The sequence below is a fragment of the Chrysemys picta genome, chromosome 7 (genome assembly GCF_011386835.1).
Source record: "Chrysemys picta bellii isolate R12L10 chromosome 7, ASM1138683v2, whole genome shotgun sequence".
Lineage (NCBI taxonomy): Eukaryota > Metazoa > Chordata > Testudines > Emydidae > Chrysemys > Chrysemys picta.
Window position 1 is genome coordinate 107576594 of NC_088797.1, and position 22494 is coordinate 107599087.

At 40.4% G+C, this 22494-nt stretch overlaps 1 protein-coding gene across 25 annotated transcripts in view; it reads left to right on the forward strand.

The window, feature by feature from the left end:
• Positions 1-10766: 10766 nt before the first annotated feature.
• The window catches only part of CTBP2 (C-terminal binding protein 2), a 226210-nt gene continuing 214482 nt past the window's right edge, over positions 10767-22494 (forward strand). For 11 of the 25 annotated variants that reach the window (XR_010589516.1, XR_010589515.1, XR_010589518.1 and 8 more), the window contains exon 1: positions 10790-11196. The gene's annotated coding sequence lies outside the window, so the exon portion shown is untranslated. Of the gene's footprint in view, positions 11197-11555; positions 11753-22494 lie in introns of those variants that run through there. The other 14 variants (XR_010589509.1, XR_010589510.1, XR_010589513.1 and 11 more) reach the window with 7 other exon arrangements.

The window sequence follows — 22494 nt, forward strand, 5'->3', positions numbered from 1 at the left end:
AGGTGCTTTTATTCTGGGGGTTAGGCTGGCATAAGTAAGTTGGCCAGGAGTGTGTTTTTTCACATCCCTGCCAAATGTAGTTATGTTGATCTAACTTAGGGTGACCAGACGTCCCGATAAAATTGGGACCGTCCCGATTTTTAGCTGTTTGATCCCGATCGATCTCTGGTCGGGACGCAATTTGTCCTGCTATTTTGCTCCGCCAGCATTTCTCCCCCCCACCCCCCGGTGTCCTGATATTTTCTTCCTCTCATCTGGTCACTCTAATCTAACTGGTAAGTTTAGACCAAGCCTTAGTATGTCAACAAGGCCTGAGTTCTAGCTGCATAATGGAGCTGGTTGGAACATTTTCAGTGAAATTTTATTTGTTCTTTTGTGGAGATGTGTTGCAGTAAACTGTTTTGAAGGGGGAGGGGGTGGGGGTGGAGGAGACAGCCAGACTTTTTCATGCTCTGTAGCCTGGTGGTTAGGGGCACTGGCCGACCAATGTTCAAGTCCCTGCTTTGCCTGATTAGAAGTGATCTGGGATGAAAAAGAATGCTCTGGATCAGGCAGAGAAGGGATTTGAACCTGGGTCTCCATCTTCCAGGACAGTATCCTTACCACCAGAGGAATGGACACACACACACAACCTCTTCCCAACTTGAAAAGCTGAGGTTTCAGTCTGCAAATTCATTCTAACACAATTCCATTTTTGAAAAAAAAACACACAAGGTTTTGCTTTTTTTCCTCATTCGAATGAAAACCAATTTCAAAGCCTCAAAATTTGCAACAGAACGGAATTGTCATTCTCCGATCAGCTCTACTACATAATCTTTTTATTGGTGATGACACGTAAACCAGAAATAACACAGTTTGACTTTCAGATCCCACTGTGAGTTTGCAGGGCTAGCTGTCAGAAAAACGCCACCACATCTTTCTACTGGCAAACTGAGCATGTTTTATAAGGATTCACTGAGAGAAACCATAAACATCAAATCCAGCTTTGGTATTCTTACAGTTCCTTTTCAGATTCTAACTGCATCCTAAGAAAGAGACTGTTTATGTGTGACTGACTGGCTGTGATTAAATTCCAGCAAATATGATATTACATTAGCTTGTTCAGGTAGCAGTTTCCTAGCCCTGCTATCTTCAGTGGGGAATTCCGTCACCAGATTAATGTGGTATGCAGGCTAGACATTGTCCTTGATCATCAGGTGTCAGTTTCAGTCTTTTACCCTCATGTATGTCATCAGACTGTGGCTTTTCTTCCTGCACCCTACTCTGAGACCCATAGAACATGCTTTTGTGACACCAAGGTTGGACGCTTGCAGTGCATTCTATTTTGGGTTTTCTGACACCCGCAGCTTGTTCAGAAGGAAGCAGTGTGGTTATTGCTGGGGACAGAGCAAGCTGATTCTAACTACCTGCTGCTTCGTACTCAGCACAGATGCCTTCTGACATACAGACTGAATTTTAAAGGGCACAAAAGCCTTTTAATCCCCAAAAGCCTTTCCCATGGGACTGGGACTGATGTGATCGTTTTATCACACTTGTGAAATATCCCAGATTTTTTACATGTTTCTTTATTTACACTGCTGCAAAATGTTGAGAGTGCCATTGGCAGAGGGGTGCACTCAGTAAAATGTCTGGGCCAAAATTGTCAAAATTTGGTTCCTGCCTAAAGTCAAGCAACTATATCCATATTTGGGTGGGACAATTTTCAGCGGGGTTGAGTACAACTGATCAAGTAATTGATTTTTCAGTTTGGGGCCAAGCCAAAGTATCAAAAAATAATAATAATAATTTGGTTCAGTTTAAAGTGAAACTGAAGTTTTTGGGGGTTTTGCCAAATTGAAAAAAAATAAAATTCATTTCAGGTCAACCAAAAGGTTTTGTTTGACCCAAAATGAATTTTTATTGTTTTCAAGTATTTTTCACCCTTTTTTTGGTGATTTTTTTAAAATAACCAAATTTCAGAACAAAATGGGTATAAAATGAAAAAAAAAATTCCTTTCAAAATGGTGAAAATGGAATGTTTTGAATGAAAAAGTCACAATAAAATGTTTTGACTTTTTTGAATTTTCTTTCTTTCTGGGAGGGAGGACAAAACAGTTGGCTGAATTTGACTCAAATTTGTGAATAGTTTTGGTGTCCTGAAAAATGCATTTTTCAGCAAGTGTACAATAGCAGTTAAAATTTCAAAACATCTCAGGTATTAAAATGATCAGACCAGGATCTTAACACTATTAATTAATCTGGTAGTACATAAATAGGTCTTCCAACAGCTGCTGCTTTTATCAGGAACATACCCTGGAAAATATTACAAGGGTGATTTTTCCAGCCACTACCCCATCTTAAAACAGCATGATTCTATCCCCATATAATAGTGCCTACTGGTTGAATCAAGGTACAAGAAACATTAATAGTTTAAATAATACCCCAACACCACCATCTATAAATATCACTGAGAGAACTTTGGGTACTGTAAGACACCATGAGTTTTCAGCATCTAAACTAAGTACACCACCAGGTCTAAATTGGACTCCAGGGAAAGTGTTACTTGTAAGAAGTGTTCATTGGCACTGAGGATGTAAGTAAGGTTTGGTGCAGACATGATATAAGAAGTCAGGGTAAATGGTGCTTAACATGCAGATTTAGCATTAACTAGTCCTTTGCATATTGACACTATGGAAAGGTTGTGGCACCTTAGAGACTAACAAATTTATTAGAGCATAAGCTTTCGTGGACTACAGCCCACTTCTTCGGATGCATATGCATATGCATCCGAAGAAGTGGGCTGTAGTCCACGAAAGCTTATGCTCTAATAAATTTGTTAGTCTCTAAGGTGCCACAAGTACTCCTGTTCTTCTTTTTGCGGATACAGACTAACACGGCTGTTACTCTGAAACCTATGGAAAGGTTGGTAACCAAGAAGGACCAAGTAGATGGAACCTTTCTTTATATCAGTATAATGGCATCCACATTAGGGCTATTGTGGTATTAAACACACACACACACAAACCACATCCCTAGCCAAAATAGCTATAACAGTGAAACTTTCATAATGTAGGCCAGGCCTCAGCTTCCGGGCATAGAATCCAGCAGCCCACCAGCATTTGGAAAGAATGAGTTACACTGGCATATGTGTGTACAGTGCCTAGCACAATAGAATGGGGTCTTGACTTGTTTGAGGCTTCTATCTACTACCACAATATAAATAACAATGATTAGCAACCAAAAACAGGGTCTTACAATGGAAAGTGTAGGCAACCTTTACTATTGGCATCACTGGTGTAACTCCATCACTGACATAAAGACTGTAGAAACACATGGTCCAGTGAATAGGACAATAGACTTGTGAAACCCAGCTTTGCCAGTGACCTGTGCTGAGACCTTAAGTAAGTAACTTCACTTCTGTATGCCCCTCTTTTCCCCTCCTTCCCTTTGGGGTTGCCAACCCTCCAGGATTGTCCTGGAGTCTCCAGGAATAAAAGATTACTCTTTAATTAAAGATTATGTCATGTGATGAAACCTCCAACCAAAATTGGCAAACCTAGTCTTCTCTATTCAGACTAAGTTCTACGTAACAGGGACTATGTTTCACTAAGGGTATGTAGAGCATCCAGCACAATGGCGCCCTGATCTCATCTGGGGCCTCTAAGCACTACCATAATTCAAATAATAATAACAACTGGTGTGGGGCAGTGATGAATCAGGCCCAGCGTGCCTAATTCACACCACTGAAAAATATGGTCCCAATGTTGCACTTTACCCATCAGTAATACCTATGAGCATTAACACCAGTGTCTTGGTGAATGGCAAATTACTTTGGAAGGCCTAGTTCACCATTTTTTGTTGCTGTCATTGTATGAAATTTTTTGTATCAGTTTTATATTAACAAGCTACAAATGTATCAGTGACTAATTTATAAAACAATCACGAAGGCAGAACTAGAGATTACAGAGCATAAACACGTTAAGATATTAAAGTACAATGAAAGCATTCTATTACCTAACCAGTTCTAAGCTGGCACACAGGAAAGTTTAATGTTTCATAGACTGCAAAGCCAGAAGGGACCATTGTGATCATCTAGTTGAGGAAGTCCACGGTTTATGGAGGGAGAGGCATGAACATGTGTTTATCTATAACTGTTTGTTTAGAAACACCTGGCACGTTTATCAAAATTGTACATTCAATTGCCCTTTAAACTTTAAACCAAATAGATTGACTCACGAGCCATTCATATAATTTTCCTGGAAGGATTAAACAGCACCATTAGATATTTCTGGGATGAATCTGCTTTCACAATGACCAAATTAAAAAAAATTATGGAAGGGTTACACTAACTGTACGTGTGCATTTTATAAGACCTTTATCGTGTCTTGTCTTGCACAAAAATACAAGACAAATGGAAGACAAACAAGGCAGAGAAACCTGTTTGCACAACAACCAAAAAAAGCCAGGATTGTCAAAAGAGACATTTCTCAGGTGTTGACAGTCCTTTTACTCATGTTTACAAAAGGGAATGGCTTTGAGAATTTTCCACCAATGCAGACCTCAATGTTTGTAGTTAAGGCAGAAGTAATATGTGTGCCTGCCTCTCTAACCACTGATTCAATTCAATATTTCTCAGCATGCAAATCTTTTTCTTTCTCAATGGGAATACATTTGGCAAGTGGGAATAACAGGGACATTTGATGAAAAATATCAGATGTCCTTGAACTAGTGTGATAAGTATGATAATTAAAATGGAATTACTTCACAGAATAACTGCTAGCATATTGGCCAATATACTATTGAATGAAATTATATTTATCATATATGTGAGGTTTTTTTTAATGTTATTGCTCTTAGAATGTGTTTAATGTTTCAGTGTTAATGACACTGAAGGATTGCACTCTTTGTGTAAGTAGTTGCTATGTAAACATCCCCACACAGACCTCTGCCTTCAACCTCCCTGTGATTCCATGCCTAAGTCTCTCCTTTACTGCTTACCATATCATATGCCCTGAAAAGGGAAAGGGGAATTTACATTGTATCTACCAAGGAAGTATTGCACACCACCAGCCTCATTTCACCAAAGATCATACTCAGATATGAGCCCATGTCCCCAGAGGTGAAAAGTTAGTGCAATAATCCCTTATGCATACTATGTGGAAGTCGCTAGTAATGTATTATTACTATGCTACAAGATAGTGATTATTAAAATGTATTTTTATTTTCTATTCATTTAGAATCAATATAAAGGGCCCATCCACACATATGCTGAGTGAGCTGCCTGTTGTTTAAAATTACAAGACCAGAATGCAATACAATGAGCATATTATTTCTACCAAGCAGCAGCACATAACCAAATACTATCCCCCCATACATTGGCCTGCACCTTGGTCCACATATCATTCTTAAAAGGCCAGGTGAAACAAATGGGTCCTTCGTTGTGCTCTGAAAGTCAACACATCTAGGTTATTTTGGACCAGGTGCAGAAGAGCATTCCAGAATCCTGGGGCCGTTATAAGGAATGACCTACTGGCACCTCTAAAATATCAATTTCTCTTAATCATAACATACTAAGTAATAGTTAACCCCCAGAAACTGACTGTGCATAACTCCATTGAAGGAGGGGAGAACAATATTGAAAGTAGCTGAAAGTAGTTATCAATGTTCCCTTCATGTTCTTTCTTTATTCTGACCAAGATTTAGTTTGATTTTGAAAAAGTAAAGAAGAGACAAATCTATTCACCCTTATTTCTCGTCTCCCATCCTCATACTCCCACTATGTAACTTATTGTTTACATGATAATTATCTATTTATATTGAGTTAAATGCTGTTGCTTATATGTTATGCAACTCCAGATGTGTAAAGAGTTTTGCGAACAGAGACATTATGATAATCAGACACAACACTAAACAATAAAGGGGAAAATCACTAATGGGATAAGATGGCATATAGTGTGTCTTATTAGTAAAAGAAAGATTTTCCTACTCACTCTGCCTCTCTTTCAGAACTGGATACAAGCTTAAGGTAAATGGCATAAAGACAGATCTGAACCACCCTGTTAGCAAATTTACTGAAACAAGCTGCACTTTTACTAGTGTTGACATTAATGGCCGGATTCTGATCTTGCACTAGAATAAATCAAAAGTAACTGAAATCAATGACGTTACTACACCAGTGTCAATCTGTAATGAGACCAAAAACATAGGAAAGATAATTAATCTTCTAAATGCCTACATCTAGAGTAAGAGAGAGACCAGGTGGGTAAAGGTAATGTCTTTTATTGAACCAATTTCTGCTGGTGAAAGAGACAAGTTTTTGGGCTTCATAAAACTCTTCTGAAGAGCTTTGTGGAGCTCGAAAGCTTGTCTCCTTCACTAACAGAAGTTGGTCCAATAAAAGATATTACCTCACCCTGCTGGTCTCTCAAATCCTGGAACCAATACAGCTACAATAACACTACGTCTAGAATAGTTTTCCAAATATTTATCTAATGGAACAAATTCATCCCTGATTTAAATCCACTGAAATTATGAATAGAAGGATGAATTTGGCGCAATATGTTTAAAAGGTAAGTCTGATAAATTATTGTTAAATATTGCTTACCTAGTTGGATAAATAAACTTTTCAGTTTCATTTTTTGGATCTCCACATTTACATACAGTAATTTCTTTAGGGAAATACCTTGATTAATTCACATTCCTGCTGACTGTCCCTGCACTTACAAACAGTTTAACACAAATCATAGATATGAGTTTGTATATCAACATGGAAAGAATCAAATATTCCTCTTATGTGAAAAAAATAAATGGTTATGACCACAAATTTCTAAGTAAATTTTTGCATCTCTTCCAAACATATTCCAATCCTACTGTGTGTGTTCATTATAGGCTACCAGAAGTATCTGTTTATTTAAGAATGGCCAAATTATTGTGATATTGAGATCACAGGTTAAATTCAAAATTACACTGAAAATCTAAAGTAAATTACCTTTCCAGTGACAGCAGGCATAATCTTCATCTCATTATAGACTATGAAAAATTTATGTCAGACTGTTCATACATACATTTAGAATCCTCAAATTATATAGGTGTTCACAGCAGTAAAATAGGTCGTTTATCATATCCAACAAACCCTGATGCCAAATCTACAAAGACTTATGCACATGCTTAACTTTATGCACTCTGAGTAGTCCCATTGAAATCAGTAAGATTACTCACACTGCATAAAATTAACCATGTGCTTAAATCTTGAAATCTTAGATCAGGGTCCATATTTGCATCTGCAAATCAACGTCTTTTTAGAAACACAGATTGTATTTTTTTAAGTTACTTGCAAGATTTTGAAAAGCACCAATGTAACAGGAGGTGCTGCACTCAGACTGACATGTCAATGAAGTGTAGAGGGAAAGTGTGATTGTGTACCCAGCTGATGGTGTGTGACTTGCATTCAGCTGCTTAGAAACCAGCATATGGGTCATGAAGCAATATTTGAACACCCTGGTCTTTCTGAATACTGTACACTGTTAGTAGAAAGCAAAGTTATTTGTAAGAGAGGCATGTAATCACTTACTGAAAATAATTATAATTAATCAAATATAACTATTACTGCTATAGTCACTCCAGATTTTCTATTAGATCTTAGTAAGTAGTTAAATCCCAACACTGGACTAGAATAGTGAATATCAAGGGCTCATCATCAGCTACAGTGCGTAGTATTATTCCAGCAAGTGAAGTGAACCCTGCTTGACAGTCAAAAGAGAACTCTAAATAAACCTTGCACACCAAACTCTCTGTAATTCTCACTGTAAGTACCGACACTTGTAATTCTTAAGTGTATTTCACCAGCCTATTTTCTTTCACAAAACAATTATGTTAAAAAGTCTCACTTATAACTCCTTCACCATTCCTCTGATGATGAATTTGATTTGTGAGATTTTTATTTCAAGCTTTGTAGATACATCTCTTTCTCCAGTGATTAATTACAAAGATTCTTTCACAGTTGCAAAATCTAAAAAATGTTTAATAGTAAGAACAAATATTGTATAGAAAAATCAATTGATTTCCCTGATGGTTTCTCTTAGGGATGTAAATATAGTTTAAAAAGTCTGCTGCTTGGCCGGCAGGGCTGGGGTGGGCCAGCCCGCGGCCTGCATAGCTGGAGCTGCTCCAGCCCACCCAGGGTTGGGGGTTAATGGTTAGGCTGAGTTAACCAGTACAACTAATGGTTACTGGTTAACTGTTTAGTATTTTCCATCCCTAGTTGCTATATTCCCTTGCTAATTTCGAAAACGTGTTTGCATAACAGCTGGAGCTCTTAAAACCTAGCATCGAGTTGCTCCTCTAGCAAAATCACTATTTTGCCTTTATGACCTCAATATATGTTCCTATGCTTGTCACAAAATCGGTATTATTTATGACTGTTGATTCCTACAGCACCATAGATAGTACTTTACAAATGAATACAAACACATGTGAATTAAGTGTGCAATAAAGCAAGGAGAGATGGTGATGCTGGATGAAAAAAAATAGGTGTTTAAACACAATGGGCAATCCTCAGCTGGTGTAAATTGTCATAGTTTCGTTGTGCCACAATTTACACCAGCTGAAGATCTGTCCCAAATATCTTTGTTAATGATGAAAAACCTGAGATGTATTTGGATTTATGTTCTTGAGGTTGTCCGCATTGTGAAATTCCGTTCTGAAGAGCTGGAGCCTTCTCTTCAATGGGAGTTTTGCCAGAGCAAAGAGTGCCGGATTGGGTACTGGGGCAAGAATGGTATCTCACTTCAAATCTACTCGGAGGTTCACAGTTGGACCCAGTGTAATTTTGAATCTGTAGTTTATGGTATGATTTTTTTGCGTTCTTTCACAAGTAGACTGAATTGTTATTTGCATATGAATACAGCCCCCCTCCTCCAAACACTTAGTACATTTGTAATTCCACTGAATTCCAGATACTCACATATTCAGTCACTTGTAGGACCAAGGCTGTAATTCACAACTTCAAGTGCTCAGACACCACAATGAGGGGTATGGTGTAAAAACCTAGAAAAATCCTACAATTTACTGGCGAGAATTAAGATTTTTATGCCATTGCCTTGTAATTTCAAATACTAAACTCAAAGTATTTTTATTAATTGTGATGGACAATTGATCTGGTTTAAGGTTTTTATTTGACCAGAAAAGGAATCTGTTTTTTCTCTAAAATTGAAAAGTATGAACCATGTACACCCAGGAAAGCTAGAGGCTCACCACCTGCCCACATCCTTGTTACAAGCAGATGCAGAATGACTGTCAAAACAGTAATTCCCAAACCTCCAGGATAACAGAGAATACAAACACAAATAAATGCACCTTTTGAGTGTGTTCCTGTTATCTCACATTCAAACAAACACCATGATGTGATTATGATATTCATATCAAATTTGGTGCTCGGTGGGGGTGTACGTGTCACCTCCTCTGTCTTCAAAGATGTCAGCAGAAGGGGCTCAGCATGTCTAGTGGCCTTTATCCTCAGGCCCCACAACATCAATTTCAAATGGTATGAGCTCTGTGTGGGGTAATGAGCTCCAGTTATAGCTATGAGTCAGATATCTTTCTGCAATGTTTTTGTGAAAAGTCAGTGACAAATCATGCACTGCCCATAGCCCAATGTGTAAGTGTGGCATATAACTGTCAAATACTGATATTTATTTCAAACGTGTGAAAGATGCTTGTCCTTATCTAGGACGAGGTCCAAGCCTGGAGTTATAAAACAAAACATTTATCGGTGATCTACGGGCAATGAAAGTGTCTGAACAATTTTGCAGCGTGACAACCACTTCTTTTCTCACTTGAACGGCTAAACACGGGCTAAGTCAAATTTGGATAAACCTTCCCCCAAACTCAGGCAAGGAACACACGCGTGTCAGCTCCCAGGGGAACGAGGGGGGCAGTATCTGCGCTGAAAAGACAGGGTTAGTAAATAAAGCGCCTTCTTAACGCTATTATGGCTGCTGCGACCCGCCAGTGCTAAACAGTCCGCATCGTATGCCTGAGCGCGTCCATCCCCCTGCAGCCAGCGGAGGAATCGTTGCTGGGGTGGAGAAGGGAGTTGATGGCAAAGGCGGACAACATGTGGCACAGCAGGGCGGCGCAGGGGGACTGCCAGAGCACCAGGACTCCGAGGCTGCCAGCTGGGAGGAGGGAATCCCCCATCTCCGGGCGATGTGTGTTTGTGGCGGCGGGAGGGAGGCCCTCCGCTCCTGCGGATCCACCGGGGAGGGCGCCAGCAGCTGGGACGGCGCCGTGGCAGCGGCTCCGGGAGCTGAGGACACACACACGTGGGGAGCCGCCGAGGGCCGAACCCCGCGATTCCACGTGGCTGGGAGGAGGTGGGATCCGGAGGGAAGGGGAGCCGTGCTGAAGCGCGGGGCTGCCCGGCCAGGGACAAGCCTTTCTCGGCTCACGCTGGCGCTGCGCTTCCCTTGTTATTGTCTCCTCCCCAACTCGGCCACTTCCCCTAGTTTCCAACTTCATTTGTCTCGGGCGGGCGGGGGCGAAGAAAAGTGCAGCAGAGAGAGGCCGGCTCCCTCCGTGTGGCCCCCCGCCCCTTTCTCCTTCCCCTCCTTTCTTTCTCGCTGCGTCTGTTTGCACTTTAGCTGATCCACTAATCCCCCGAGAGAGCCTATTTGTAGTGAAGAGTATCTATAGGGGGCGAGGCCGGCCCATGTGGGTTTGTGTCATTGGTTTGCAAAGAGAGACCCCGCCTATTGCCAAAAAAAAAAAAAAAAAAAAAAAAAGCGAGCGAGCGAGCCCCTACCTTTCCCATCCACTCCGCACAGAGAGGCGGGGAGGCCAGTACTGAGCCCTTCCACCCAGCGCCGCGCGGCTGGAGCCGCCGCCAAGGACTTTTGGGGTGTTTGGTTTTTTGGTTTTTTTTTTTAAAGAGCCAAGTTGAAATTCGCATCCTCCTCGCTCCTGCGAAAGATTCTTTCCCGGGGCTGCGGCTGCCCCCATCCCCACTTGGAGCAGCAGCTCGGAGGAGGAGGGGATTAAGTTTGTGTGTGTGTGTGTGTGTGTCATTTTAAGGTGGATCTCAGGCAGCAAGAGCCCTGGAGAGAGCGAGAGAGAGGAGGCGATCGATAAAGGGAGAGATGCGGCGCTGAGAGGAGAAGGCTGCTGCTGCTCCTAGCTGGGGGGCTTTGCTCCCTGTGGATATTTGGAGCCAAGGCAGAGGTAAGGGGGGAAGGGGGGGGGGTAGGATATTTGCAATGAAGGGCTGGGTTGGTGTGCGCTCTCTCCCTACCTGCAGTCTTAATGTTTGTGCCCGTGGTGGTGTCCATGTGTTTTCGCCTCACTGCGCCACACAGAGCGGGGGGAAAAAAAGGACAAGGGAAGCCTGAAATCTGAGGACATCTTTGGTCATATCCCACCCCCCCTCCCCAACCCGGCTTTAATCCGCCTGGAGAGCGCCCCTGCTATACAGATCTATTTACAAATGTACGGAGGCGGGGATGTTTGCAGGTCTAGTTGCTGGAGGATGCAAAACTACCAGATCCAATTAGAACCGACGAGGGGGGTGGGTGGTGTGTGAAAAATATTTCCCCGTGCCAGGGGTGTGTGCGCGCGTTCGGTGTGTTATTGTGCTGATTATTGTCTTGGTTTGAAACATCGCTGTGTGTGCGTAATGCCCTGCGATTGATCATGCATGTATGTGATGCAGACTTCGGAGCACGCAGGGACAAATATGGGCCAGTGGCTGAAGCCAGAGAGCGAGTTCAAGCCACCAGAGGTAGTAGTGCATATATATGTGTGTATATATATGTATATATATTTGTTCGGGGGGCGGAGGGGAAGGGAGAATGACAAATCTTTAAATTGCTTCTCTCGTCCTCTTCAAATCTCCCCTTTCCAAGAAGCTCCCCCGGTGCAGCCAGAGAATAAGTGAAAGACGTTAAATGAGGTGAAGTGGAAATCTTTTGTTTTGCAGGGCTCTGCATTGTTTACTTAGTGCTGAGTATGATGGACAACATCTGCCAGCAGATTAGCAGGGTTACCCACGGTTTGCAGGGCTGCCAAAGTCTCGGCCAAGACAAGGGAGGGGGAGGGGGGCGGAGGAGAGACGTTTCTCACTCAGCCTTTAATACAGCCTGGCCTGGGACTTCCTCCTTTTGCCCACACGCTGGAGCCTGCACTTCAAGTCTCCTTTCCTTGTGCACTTTTCGGTGCACTTCAAGCCGCAATCGGAAAGTTTGCCTGGTGCAAACAGTCATGATGCTAACAATGGCAGAGTTGGGTCGTGGTGGGCGTGGCGCGTCGCGGCCCCTTTATGCATAATCCGCCAGGAGAGTAACGTATTGATTTGGGTTTGGGGCTTGCTGGAGCCTTTGCAAAGTGAACGTGTTTGGCGGAGTTTATAAAACAAATACTTCCAGAGTTGGGGGAAGGGGGGGCATGAGCAATTGGAGGGAAATCCGGTTCATGGGCACAGGCACTCTGGAATCAATCGAGTTTGGAGGGGAAAGCCCAGAGCTTGTAAAATATGATAGAGACACTTTCAATCGGCTTCGTTCTGGAGGGCGGATTGAAAAACTCCTTTCCAAGGAAGCGTCCTGATTAATTTCCTTGTAACGTTGCAACGTAATGCAACACTTCTTACCCCGCATGGATCCCTAAAGCGATTGGAAAGCTGGTGCGCCTGCAGTCTAGGGTACAGCCGATCAAAACATCCCTACTCTCCATGAAACGTACTAAATCTAGAGTGGGATTGTTTACAGAATAAGGTTTCTTATTCAATAGCTGGCACGTAGTTATCAGTGCTCCGCGTTCAGCATTTCGGCGTGCTGCGTGTGTCAGTTTGTGCCTCACAGTTTGCTGTGTATATTATTTAGAAGCGATCTTGATTGTTTGGTATTTAATACCACTGCCTATCCTCAGCAGCCTCGGTAACCATCTTTTGGTGCTGTTGAAATGAAAATTAAGTACAGTTTTCCAGAATGAAATGCCTGAACGCGTTGGAAAAAGGTTTCACCTTTTTGATAAATAATGCACTGAAGAATTAAAATGAAGATCAGTCACTGTAGCAATTCCTCTGAACACATTAGGGGATTCTGTGTTTATATATAATATTAATCATCCTCTCTGGACATATACCTTTTAGAAGGAAGCACTATTATTGCATTTGCTTCATTCAACTTGTTTGTATTACAGCAACAAAGTTTGTGTGTTCTTTTGCACTGTTTTGTACAATAGAAGATGCTTTCTGTCCCACTGTACACTAAGGTTCACACATTATTTGAATTATGTTCCATATAAGATCTGCTTGTGTTTTGTTTTTCTTGTGTGTACTCACTACAACTGTTATAGTCCTAGGAGAAAACAAATCTTTTTTTCATGTAGTTTCCATAATCTTTGGACAGTAAAATACCATTTTAGTTTTTTTTTTCCTGTTGCTTAGGCTTCCTGCTTATATGCGTGGAGCTTTAAAACAATTTTATATTGTGCATTAAAACAAAATTGTGTCTCAGCTTTTACAGAGCAGCAGTGTGTAAATGTGTGCTGAAAAGCTAGTTACTCTGTATAATTGAGCCTGAAAGAGCTTGTTCTTTTAACAAAAACTAACTAGACGTGAAGCTGAAATAAAGAGTAGTCTTTTGTCTTTCAACAAGATTGCACCCCTAAGGTAAATCCTGGATGTGGCTTAATGTATTACACTTTGCCTGATACTGTGGTGCTGTCCTTTTTATTACACCAGGAAGAAAGTGTAAGGAGATGAAGATTTCAAAATAAAACAAGACAAGTCATTTCTTCTTTCAAATATACTTAGTTGCCTGTGAAGTTGCAGGCAACCAATGAATACATTTAGCCCTAATTAGACCACTTTAATTGTTCACACATGATCAAATATAACATAACCTAACAAAAGAAATAAACATTTATGGTTCTGTACTGTATTGAGGGATATTTTATATATGTTGATCATATATTTTTGGTGATATTAGTGAAATAAATAGAATAAAAGATGTCCAGTGCTTATTAGCCTCTGTGACCAGTTATTTCCATAGGGAAGGCAGTTTATCAATTGGCATAAAAGTGCAGTTATTGCAGATTTGTAGAAAAAATGCTGTACTTTTTAGTTTGTGCAAGCTTAGTGAATAAAGTAAATGGCAGACAAGTTGTCTAGTGTCATAATATTTTTGTGAGTCTTTTCTTCACCGGATAAGGGCGATGCCCGCTTTACCATTCTTTAAAGGTTGCTTCAATAAGCAAAACTGAAGACAGTCTCATTATAGGAGTGTATGCTCAAAATACTATGAGGCATTTATGATTATACAGGTGATTGTTGTAACACAGGCGTGTCACTCATACTGTAGTAAAAAAATATGTTTAGTGATTTGTGTGTATTTGTAATCTTTTAGTACCACAAAGCTGATTTGTCTTCAGACTTCATGGAGTTGCCAAAGTGAAGTGATTTGTACAAATAGCCATTTCATCTTAAATAAGGGCTTATATGTTTTATTACTAAACTTCTTACCAGACGGGTGGCATAAAGTGGCTATAAATGGTAGTATATGACATCTTACTAATAATTGATATAATCTATGAAAAACTTGTATTATTAATGCAGGGCAATATTTTTAGACAGGAACTCTTAATTTTGAAGGCTTTTGTAAACACTTGTTTGTCATTAGTAAGGTGTAGGGGTTTGCTTTCATGGTTTTACAAATACACATTAATTAGTAAAAATTATTATCTATGTAGTTAAGTGTCTTCTCTTTCTTGTATCATCAGTGGCTACATCTTTATTTGCATTCTGATTTTTAGAAATAATTTCTAAAATGGAATCAAATATGGTTTATCTAGTGAGGGAGGTAAAATGTACATGTTTAGAAATAGAATGCAGTCACTTTAAAAAAAAAATAACGTTGACCGTGGGATTTAGGAAGTAAGTAGTTTGTCAGCATAGAGAATGTTTTTCTTGTGAAACTTTATAATGTAAAATTATGCCATTTTTTCTTTTAAATGATAAATTTATGTCTTTCAATCAAACCACCAGGCTTTTAAAGATAGTTTTCTTTATGGCATATGCTATTTAGAATCCATGAGGTTCAGCCGAATAGGATCCCTGACACAGAATGACATCCTGCAGAGATCTAGCACTAGAATGCTATTTGCTAACAGTGCATTCCTATCATGAATCAGTTTTGAAGGCAAAGTTGTACCCTTTGCACTTATGCTTTTCCTAAATGGAAAATTTTTAAAGGAGTTTACAGTAATGGTAGAATGGTGGCAGTAGCTTTCATTTTTAACACTGTCATTTCAGTATAGAGAAGTTGTCACCATAATGTATGTGATCATGGCCTGGGTCCCAGTGTTAATAATCTTTGTATCAGTAAAAACATCAACCTAAATGTGCTGTGTCCTAGACTGGCTACAAATACACATTCATTAAGTCTGTGGCTGGTGAAGGAAATTTGTCTGCCAGACTGGATACAGTTGAAATAACACTTCTGCAGTTCAGCTAATATTTCTGTAAGAATGTGTACAATACAGTTTTTTAAAGTAATTAAATCAGGAGTTGTTTGATACATTGGAAAGGGTAAGTTAGTTTTAACTAAAAGTGACAAAGTACAATACATTTTTTGGATGGCTTGTACTAGCCAGGAAAGTTAGAAATAACTTGACTTGTGCCAAAGTAGTGAAAATGTGCTCCTATAAACTTACACTACTCAAAACTTTGCTATGGGCATGTTAAAATACTAGAGTGTGATACTGTTGTGAAAAATTGTAACAGCCTGCTAGGTCTTGCATTTTATATTTGTTGAGGATTCCTTAAATTATACTATATCTGAACTAAGTTAAATAATTGTGGAATATAATAAGTAATGATGATCTTTCCCTGGATCTTTGACGCTAATTTTGATGGAATATGTGAAAGAACTGGGTGAAAGCTCTTTCCTAATATATTCACAGCGTCATTTGTAAGACCGCATTTGATTATTCGTCGCAGTTTCAGAATAGAAGATGTCACTGTGTCTTTAGTTCCTGATTTAATGGAGACTAACCAAATGTGATCAGTGGCTTTTCAATGATAACACTCTTAATTTAGGGCCTATCCTGCTCCCGTTGAAGTCCACATTCCCCATGAATTTTTAATAGAAGGATCAGGCCCTTCAACCTTTTTGTCCCATCTGTACATCCTGTATAAATACATACCTGTCATTTAACTCTTTTTATGTAAATTACTATTCCACTCAGGGCATTTTGTTTTTAGGGTCTGAAAGGAGAAATGACATGAGGATTCACATATGCACTCAGAATATGCAGTAGGGAGAGAGCAGGGCTATTGTTAGCGTGAAATGAGCATAGCAGAAACAAGGGGCTGTTTAATCCCTTTTCATTCTATCTGTAGGGAATGGGGTGAAATTCTGGTTCCAGTGAAGTCAGTGGGCATTTTCCCACTGACTTCAATGGGACAGGATTTCACCCTAGGAATTATAATTTTGTTGACAGGTATTTGTACAATGTTACCTGGCGCTTTAAATTCTGATTCAGAAGCGCACACTGTCACTTTCATGCATATGTCGTTCTAAATGAACGTGAAACAAACAGAAGAAGGAATAAGAGACAAGTATTTCCATTGCAATCAGTGGTATTCTTCCATCAGTAGAGAGGGGAAGTAAAAACAGATAAGATGGGTTTTAAGGGGAAGGCTGAAAAAAAGAAAATTAAAGATAAAAGCGAAATATCCCGTGTGAAATGAAAGTCACTGAAGTGAGGCCTTGAAGGCTGAATCTTCTGTTTATTGACATTGAGCAAGGTGAGGAAGTTTGCATCATCAGTGTGCTTCAGCCCCACCAAGGTGAGAATATCTTTCAGTGTGAAAAGGTAGTGTGGTCTCCATGCCTATTCATGTCTTGGCATTTCTGATGAGACTGCCAGAAAGGGGCCAGAAAAAAACTCCCCTGGAATTCAGTTGTAGTTTTGGGTGTGTAAGGACAGCAGGATAAGGTCCAAAATTGGCAAATTTATGTCAGTTGTGATGGTGGTTTTTATGATGTTGACACCCATCCACTGGGAGTTGGACCAAGAACACAAACTCATTTCACACAGGGAACTATTCTAGTTAGGAACAATCCTGCTTGTATACATAACGATATAGTTACTCTTTTCTGTATTTTCTACCCACATTCATTATACTAGGGACTGTTTGCTTGCGAACAGGCTCTGTTTACCCAGGATTAAACATCTGTTGTTGTTTTTGCCCCACCCCCACAGCTGATGTCATAATCCTGAGTGTGTGATGTCACGTAGTTTATCAGTAAATGATGGTGATGTTGCAGACAGAAGATTATGACTTATCTTGGGAGAATAAACAGCAGGGAAAGACAAAATCTTAAACAAAATCTTGTTTTCATCGTTTTTACTAAAGAAGGGGGAGTAAATGTAGACAGCATAAGGCTGCAGATAAGTAAATATTCTGAACTAGAATTTGTTACAACTTTTTCAGGAGACCATCAGCACCTCTTTAAAAGTCTCATTAGTTCATGGTTGTGCAATGCTTTGAAAAGTATACAGTGCTGTGTAAGTGGTAAGTCTTGTCTCTAGGCCACATCCCTTTCTCAGCACGCTGCCTGAACAACTGGGCTATGCACCGTATTCCACCGTTTTGCGGGTGATGTCTGGTTGTGTGGGTGATGGGAGAGAATCCTTTCCCATTCTCCCAGGCCATGGAGCCCTTCATAGGAGCCCTATGGATATATGTCTTTTGTGCATCTTTGGGTCTATGTACTTGCACATTCACTGGCTCTGCTTCCATTTCCTTCTCCCCTATCCAGTGTGAACAGATGATCTGCTGCAGCTGATTACAGCCCCGTGGTACACAGGAGGTTTGCATCCTTATGTGGCCTCTGCCAAACATACATTGAACAATATTAGTTCCATTGTGTTCAGGCCCCTCTGTGCCTGGAAGGTGGGGGTTGGGTGCAAATTTGCCTCTCTCTGTGCTACATTTAAAGCCCTGCTTGCAACAATTGTGTTCAAACTGCTGGATGAACTTTGCTATATACTGCTCCCTTCACATTACAAATTATGGGGCTGATTTTGGTTGGGTAACTTGATCTGGGAAGGGTCTTCTTATGAATAGAACTGGTTGAAAAAAAATCAAGGGGTGAGGAGAAGTGTAGGTGGAAATGCTGGCAAATTTGACATCATTTGTGCTCTGTTATGTTTTGTATATGCCTGGCTTTTGTTTTCTGAATTTTCCGCAGGATTATTTTCAAAAATTAATTAAAAAATAATTTAAAATTAGGACACTTTTGAGGAAGAAATACCACCATGTGACTAAGCTGACCTGATTGAGAATTTGCACAGAGATATGAACTTTTCAAAAGGTTTACATTGGTTAGATATGCAGTTTTGGTTTGAGCCCATCTCAGCTGGTAACATGACATTTGCACATACAGACTATATAGCACATGAACATAAAAACCACTGTTAGCTGCATAACCAATGGTTTCTCCCCAGTAGCAAAGCTGTGGTGACCTAGAGGATATCTATTAGTGGTGTACCAGTTGCTTCTCTCATTCCCCTTAGTGTAACAATTTGCATTAAAAAATTGATAACAAAGAAGAGAGGTATTTCTTTTCAGCACAAGAGAGTATCTTTAATAGCTGCATTAAGCTGCAAAAACTTACTTGTAAAACTCTTTTCAGTTCTGACATAATAAAAGAACAGAAATTGTATGTGTACTGAGTATCTCATTTAGTAGCGTAGCAATATGGTCTTTTGAAAAGGGCGTGGGAGTCAGGAGACCTGGATTCTAATCCCAGTGTTGCTGTTCATTTGCTCTGTAACCTTGTTCGAGTCACTGATTATTTAGATTGTCTGTCTGTCTGTCTGTCTCTCTCTCTCTCTCTCTCTCATGGGTTAGTTCAAATTAAAGTTTTTTACTTTAAAGTTATCGACTGCTAAATAATTTTTGAGGTACTTAATATATTTGTAAAAGTTTGTGAAGTGTCTGGACCCTCCCCATGTGTTTGTTCAAGCATATGAACATTTGTGGTTTACCTGGGGACAGATGTGTGGGGAGTATCCTGATTAGCCTCTACAAATATGTTAAGTACCTTGAGTTATTAATTTGAGGTAAAAAAAAACTCTAGTGTAGACATACACTATGTCTTCATTCAGGCATAGCATTATGGGGCCCTTATCTCAACTGGGGCTTATACAGTAGTACCTAGGTAGGCTCAGTTCCCAAAGGATGTTTATGGCTCTTGGCATCAATGGAAACTTTGCCTCACTGAGTCACTCAGTCTTGAGCCCGGTGTGTTGCTGTAAGTATACTTGTTTTACATTCCATTATGTGCTGCACAGAACAGTATACCCCTCTCCTGCTTTGCAGGGAGCCCTTTCTGTTTGGTGCGCTGGTGAGAGCAGGGCACTGGGCCACAGGTTGGACAGCGTTTAATGAATTGTGAAATTGTATACTTGGAAGAGTGGTTTCAGACATGTACGTGGGGAAACTTGTGTCAAACTTGAGTCTTACAAAACCACCTTTAAAATTTTTTTGTTTCGTTCCGAGTGACCAATCTTTTGAGATACCTGATCTTCGGAAAGAGTGAAAGTAAACATCAGGCAGAAATAAATGCTGTTTGGGGACTGAAATGTAAATTCAGTTAAAAAACAATCTACAAAAGTCAATAATAGATTTTAATAATTAAGTAAGTTTTTAGGTTTATTTGTTTGAAGTGAATCTTCCTTGACTCTCAAAAACACAGAATTAGGGCAGCGTCTGTGACAAAGATCATGCACAGTTTGAGCCTTGTGCTTCAGTGGAGCCTCATTTGGGTTCTGTGTGGGCATAAGGATCTGTCTCTGCTGAGTCAGTTGCAAGATTGGAGGCTCCTAGCTTCACCTCTCTCTCTGAATGTCTTTTCTCACAAAGGACATTGTCTCATTTGGACAAAAGTCTGAAATGCACCAGAGGTGACTGTTAGAGATTTAAAACAAATAGATATTAGAATAACCCCAGAGGCTTGATTTTCAAATACAGGACTCCGCAGTCACTCTAGCATGTGTAAACTTGTGTAATGTTGTCAAACAATCAATTGCTATTTATTTGCAACAATGCATACCAATTATTACTTAACTAGACCCCTGAAGCAGTGCGGTTAGAGAATGTGTGCAGTGGAGACATAATGTTTATGAGAAGCCAAGTGCTTTAACAAGACTGGGAATAATGTGGAATGATTCGCTGTTACTAAAAATAACTACTATTAAATGGATGCTGTCCGGGATATTTTTAGGCCCTGATTCAGTTCTGAAAATACAGCTCTCTTCTGTGCTAAGCAAGTCTGCACAAAGCCACAGGAGACTCTCAAATAAGCCTACCTGGGTTTACTTAGGCCATGTCTACATTTACAAGCTGCTTTTTTGTTTTCTAAATAAAGAGGCAGCAGGGTTTTGTGGGGAGGAAAGAGCCAATGGAGAATAAGAGGTTGGGCCATGGAAAGAGATGCCCAGTATAGGCAGGACAAGGAAGGAGCTGGCAACAGTGACTTTTTCTTCCTCACCCCCAGAACCAACTTCAAAGAGAGGGCAAAGGAGAGAGCCCCATCCCTATCAACAGCCAGAATGGTAGAGGGGAGTATAGAATACCCACACTTCACCCGTCAGCTAGGAACGGAGCTTTCCTCTACCAGGGTGAGGAGGAAAGGGTTTACAGTGCTCTGTCCTTCCACGATTGACAGAGCCTGGGTGATAGTCTTCCCTTAGCAGGAATGGGGTAGATCCCTTCCCTCTTTCCCATCAGCTAGGAGGGAGACAGTATGATGCCTTGCTGTCTCCCTGTTGCTTTCTGGGATGTTCTGTCTCTGTTCCCCCTCCCAACCAGCTGCGGGAGGAAAGGGGCACTTTCTAGGGAATTGTTTTGGCAAGCCCCCTGACTGGGATCCCAAGGGCTGTAGAACTGAACTTTGGCTGACTGTAATTAGGCATTGCTGTTGTAAAGCGTTCAGCTGGTGTTAAGACTTTTATGCTTCCCGTTGTATGGCCTAGAAAGGGGAAGTCCCAGGGCTTATATTTGAAATGTGACTGCTAAACCGCACAACCCTACCAGTGCCTAATTTTGTTATTTCAGAGGATCTTTGTTCTGGATATTGAGCAGAGACTTTACCTGCCCTGCTGTTCAGGCAAGATTTGTGGGATGCAGGGAGGACATAAAGAGACTCTTTAAACATAGCCCTTAAGAATATGGCCTAAACTGGCAAAAGGCAGGAGCGTCAGAATTATGGCTGAAATTCTATCTCTAACCCCACCCTGCTGTGTCTAGTTATTGCAGAAGTCTCTGAACAGTGGGTGATTTTTTTTTTTTTTTTACATTCAGTACCATATGTGCTGTAATACCCAGTGCAAACAGGGTAGATTAACAATAGGTTCCCCTCTTTGCCAGTTTCTTGTTTTTTATCAGTTTACCCTTTAGTTTTATTTGTCTGTGGTTTTTTATTTGTGTTAGTTGGTGGAAAAATGTAAATTTCTCTTTAAACATGTGTAACACTAAATACAAGAGACCTTTACAAGGGATAATCAAAAATAGATTTTTGCACTTTCATGATGTCAAAACTTTTTGGTGGGAATGGCATATGGAGAGAATCAGATACCAATTGGTACTTTGATCCTAGGCCACTTACCCCATCTGAAACTTGAGCAAAAATTTTAGCCCAAATATTGGGAGTTGTATTGAAAATTCGACCAATCTAAACTAAAGTTAGACTAATCGGCCCCAAGATTAAATTCAGTTTCTTATGTGTAAAAGTGTTTCATCTGGTTTCCATGCTCTTGCAGAATATCTGAAGCTTCTGTAACTTGGTGTATTTTTGCCGTACGTTTTAGCCGATGCCACTAGTACATACTATATTATGTGTTCAAAAGTGTTAAGATGCAGCATTCAAGGTGAGAGTTTACGTACCTGAAAGTCAGAAAATGTTCGGTATTAGGGTATCCTCGTTAACCATGTTTTTTCTCCTTCCTTTTTTAGTGTATATTATAACAGGGTCTTTCATTACATGATCTCACAACTTATATGAAATGCAGGAATACAAAATATATGTAATGCTAAGATTACAGAAAGAAGTGGAATTCTGTTGTACATCACTGTATTATTTGCACCCAATGTTCCATTCTACCCTTTGCTCATTTAGGCTATGTCTGCACTATGAGTGTTATTCCCAGCTCTTGTAGACATACTTGTGATAGCTCTCATCTGAGCTAGGACACTAAAAATAGTAGTGTAGCAGCGACAGCAGTGGTGGAATGTGCTAGCAGCCTTTAGTATGTGCCCACAAGGTTTAGGTGGGTTTGTACTTGGGGCTGCTCTCATGGTGCCACCACTGCCACTATCCGTGCCGCCGTGGCTACACTACTGTTTTTAGTGTGTTAGCTCAGATGAGAGCTAGCACAAGTATGTCTACGTAAGCTGGAAATCTCACCCCTAGCTCGTAGTGTAGATATAGCCATAGTACAATAGTTATGATC